The 4,644-nt window shown below is 47.5% G+C and overlaps 1 non-coding gene across 1 annotated transcript; it reads left to right on the forward strand.

Moving 5' to 3' along the window:
* The first annotated feature begins 2,342 nt into the window (after positions 1–2,342).
* trnap-cgg (transfer RNA proline (anticodon CGG)) lies at positions 2,343–2,430 on the forward strand. Its single transcript is given in 2 exon segments — positions 2,343–2,378; positions 2,395–2,430. It is a non-coding gene; the product is annotated as a tRNA-Pro (tRNA).
* Positions 2,431–4,644: the final 2,214 nt, after the last annotated feature.

Genomic DNA, 4,644 nt, shown 5'->3' on the forward strand with positions numbered 1-4,644 from the left:
GTTCCATGCCCCAGGATACGGGTCGTTGCTGCGTGGGTCAGTGTCACGGAGGGAAAACGTGTATGTTTGACTTGTAAATGAAAGATTCCCCTGGGTAGATTGTGCTGGCTCAGGGAGCTGAGCAAGGATGTGGGGGATCAGCACTCTGACTGGGAAAGACTCGGGAATGACATGTACCGTACCATCACGGGGACACGGGGAGGAGTGAAGGTGTGTTAGAACACGTGGTGGGAGTCTGAACAGGGAATTTACGTCTGCATGTGGTGGTCAGAGGAGATCTGTCCTGCAGGCATATCAATCGCCTTTGCCAGGCAATGGCAAGATGAGGGTGAAGGGATGGGGTGGGATTCCAGCCTACACGGGTGTGTGGTCCCACACTCCCCACTCCCAATTAACACCACCGAACTTATAGCACACCTTAAGAAACCCCTGCCCACGACCCCGCCAGTCAGAACAATAATAGAAAGGTGTCCTACCATCACCAAGTAACTCGGGAATGGATTAGTATTGGTACCAACCGAAAAGGTGTCATACCAGGGGCTACATTATGCAGTAGCTTCAGTTATTTTAAACTTTACCGAGGTGCATATACCTGACTGGTGCCCGAAGGAAACAGAGCAGCTATACCAGGCCCTACTCAGAGAAATGTCCAAGAACTTTTATGAGATAGAATTTGAGAATGTAGACAAAACAGATATATACATCCTATACGCGAGGGACACCATGGGCACGGGAAGACCTAGAAGGGGCACCTTGAACGACATTTTAACTGCATATCATGCAGGATCCTCTGTGATAAATAGCCTGGACGATATAGAACTACACATGCAGATAAATGGTGGAAAGAACCAACTGAGAAACATCATGAAAGAAGAAAACACAGGAGAAGGCTCAGAGCTACACGAGGACCAGGCTATGATGATCCATTGAAAGGAAATCGGGGCTGAGCTGGAAAAACATGCACAGATAGGGAATGCACTCATACGGGAGGATAGGAATGCTTCTGACCAGGTTGCACAGAACGAGGTGTGTGTGCTGTACAGGGCATGGTTGTTGGGCGAGGGCCGCAACAACCTAGAGGATTTAAAACAAGGTTTAGTCCCCTACTGGATCAGTAACAAGCACCTTGCAGCCCTCCACCCGTACAGTAACTAACGAAGCCCGTGCCAGCTCGGCCTAGCTTCTGAAATTTACCCTGTTCCAGTCGATCGCGATGTTCTAATCACACCATCATGGGGATAGTACTAAGGATGTCGGTCATGGGTGGGACAGCCCTTCCCACACTGTATACAGGGTGGAGAACATTGGAGTCATTCAAGGAGGTGCACATGTTCATTTCACAGCAGTCCCACCCTATGTCATAAAGTGGGAACACGCTGTGACGGGTACTGACCTCTCCGGGTGCACACATAATACTGTGTCCCCAGCACTTGAACACCTATTCTAAACCACAGTGTGTGTTTAAAGCTGCTGGTGCACAGTCTATCAACTGTACCATGGAGGTAATGGCACAAAACCATGTCCCTCCACAGGGAGCATACATCGGGGGTGGGACATATTGTGTCAGCACCAGTGCGCCCCACTACCAACATGGACACTTCTGGTGTCCGGTCAGTGACAGCAGTTTTTGCTTTAAACCCGAGGCAGAAGTTCAAGTGTCCCCGGAACGGATTGTCCCCATTCCTGATCCCTCCACTGTTCACCTCACTGTGAGAGAAAACATCAAAAACCTGCAGGATTATGTTGTACATTTGGCGATGAAATTCCCCCACTACCCTAACAACTTACTGCTCTGCTAGCAGCTGTAGTAATCTCACAAAAACATTTCGATTCTCGAGAACAGAAAACAATTGAGATAGGGAGAAAGATTCTAGAGATCACAATTCCACCTTGGTGGGACATTTTCAGAAATATAGAAGTTCCTGCCGGGATCAGAATAGCTTCCCACTTTTTGATTGTCTGTCAACTCGCGATTATTCTTTACTTTTGGTGTCTCACATGTTGAGTTAAACGCAGAGGCCGTCAGGTCAGGCTGTACGCTCCCTGGCCAAACTTGGGGATCGCACAGGGAGGAGTAACACCATACTACCATGAACTCATCCTTTTTTGGCGTGGAAGCAAGTCATCCTCATTTCGAGGGACCACCTATGATGATGATGATGGATACATTAACGTCCCGACAGCTCATTGACTGCAGGAGTGGGATCGTGTGGCGCTTCAGAAGACATGTCAAAAAGACAAAGTCACTGATTCCGTCTCATGTGCTCCTCCAATCAGGAATCGCAACAAACTAAAAATGCTTAATAATGGTTACACCTTATCTCCAAATGAACTTCATACTTGGCTTGTTGGTCTAGAGGTATGATTCTCGCTTCGGGGTTGTTATTTGAAGTATGTGAGAGGTCCCGGGTTCAAATCCCGGACAAGCCCTCATTTTGCCGCGAATTTTGAATTTGCATCGAACTTTTGCAAAGAAGGACTTGCATTTCTGCAGCGTCTGTCAGGAACTCATGATGCCCCAAAGTGCTTTGCAGTCGTTGAGTTGCCTTTGAAATGTTGTCACGTGAGGAAAGATGTGCCCAAGTCACCTCACACGCACCTCAACTCTTTGTGAAGGAGATCATAGAATCATAGAAGTTTACAGCACGGAAGGAGGCCATTTCGGCCCATCGTCTCCGAGTCTGCCAACAAGAGGCCATCCAGCCTAATCCCACTTTCCAGCTCTAGGTCCATAACCCTGCAGGTTACGGCACATCAGGTGCACATCCAAGCACTTTTAAAATGTGGTGAGGGTTTCTGCCTCTACCACCCTTTCAGGCAGTGAGTTCCAGTCCCCCACAACCCTCTGCGTGAAGAAATTTCCCCTCTAAACTTTCTACCAATTACTTTAAATTTATGTCTCCTTGTTGATGACCCCTCTGCTAAGTGAAATAGGCCCTTTCTATCCACTATATCTAGGCCCCTCATAATTTTATACACCTCAATGAAGTCTCCCCTCAGGCTCTGTTCCATGGAAAACAAACCCAGCCTATCCAATCTGTCCTCATGGCTAAGATTCTCCACTCCCGGCAACAGACTCGTAAATCTCTTCTGTATCCTCTTCAGTGCAATCATGTCCTTCCTGTAATATGGCGACCAGAACTGCACGCAGTAGTCCAGCAGTGGCCAAACCTGCCCCACCGACCCCATCTCTTGTATTCTATTCCTCGGATAATAAAGGCAAGCATTCCATATTCCTTCTTAACCACCTTATCGACCTGGCCTGCTACTTTCAGGGATCTGTGGACATGCACTGCCTGGATTCTGGGGAGGACCCAGCAGATTGGAAAACTGCAAATGTAATGCCCCTATTTAAAAAAGGAGGAAGACAAAAAGCAGGAAACTATAGACCAGTTAGCCTAACGTCTGTGGTTGGGAAAATGTTGGCGTCCTTTATTAAAAAAGCAGTAGCAGGACATAGAAACATAGAAACGTCGAAAATAGGTGCAGGAGAAGGCCATTCGGCCCTTCGAGCTTGCACCACCATTCAATAAGATCATGGCTGATCATTCAGCTCAGTACCCCTTTCCTGCTTTCTATCCATACCTCTTGATCCCTTTAGCCTTAAGGGCCACATCTAACTCCCTCTTGAATATATCTAACGAACTGGCATCAACAACTCTCTGTGGCAAAGAATTCCACAGGTTAACAACTCTCTGAGTGAAGAAGTTTCTCCACATCGCGGTCCTAAATGGCTTCCCCCTTATCCCTTAGACTCTGACCCCTGGTTCTGGACTTCCCCAAACATCGGGAACATTCTTTCTGCCTCTAACCTGCCCAGTACCGTCAGAATTTTATATGTTTCTATGACATCCCCTCTCATTGTTCTAAACTCCAGTGAATGCAGGCCCAGTCGATCCAGTCTCTCCTCATATGTCAGTCCTGCCATCCCGGGAATCAGTCTGGTGAAACTTCGCCGCTCGCCCTCAATAGCAAGAACATCCTTCCGCAGATTAGGAGACCAAAACTGAACACAATATTCCAGGTGACGCCTCACCAAGGCCCTTTAAATCTTCAGTAAGACCTCCCTGCTCCAATACTCAAATTCCCCAGCTATGAAGGCCAACATGCCATGTGTCTTCTTCACCGCCTGCTGTACCTGCATGCCAACTTTCAATGATTGATGTACCATGACACCCAGGTCACGTTGCACATCCCCTTTTCCTAATCTGTCAGCAATCAGATAATATTCTGCCTTCACGTTTTTGCCACCAAAGTGGATAACCTCACATTTATCTACACTATACTGCATCTGCCATGTATTTGCCCACTTACCGAACCTGTGCAAGTCACCCTACAGCCTATTAGCATCCTCCTCACTGCTCACACCGCCACCCAGCTTAGAGTCACCTGCAAACTTGGAGATATTACAATCAATTCCGTTGATTCCATCTAAATCATTGATGTATATTGTAAATAGCTGGGGTCCCAACACTGAGTCCAGTGACATCCCACTAGTCACTGCCTGCGATACTGAGAAGGACCCATTTATCCCTACTGCCTGCTACCTGTCTGCCAACCAGTTCTCTACCCACGTCAATACATTACCCCCAATACCATATGCTTTCATTTTGCAAACTAATCTCTTGTGTGGGACCTTGTCAA

The sequence above is a fragment of the Pristiophorus japonicus genome, unplaced genomic scaffold (genome assembly GCF_044704955.1).
Source record: "Pristiophorus japonicus isolate sPriJap1 unplaced genomic scaffold, sPriJap1.hap1 HAP1_SCAFFOLD_112, whole genome shotgun sequence".
Taxonomy (NCBI): domain Eukaryota; kingdom Metazoa; phylum Chordata; class Chondrichthyes; family Pristiophoridae; genus Pristiophorus; species Pristiophorus japonicus.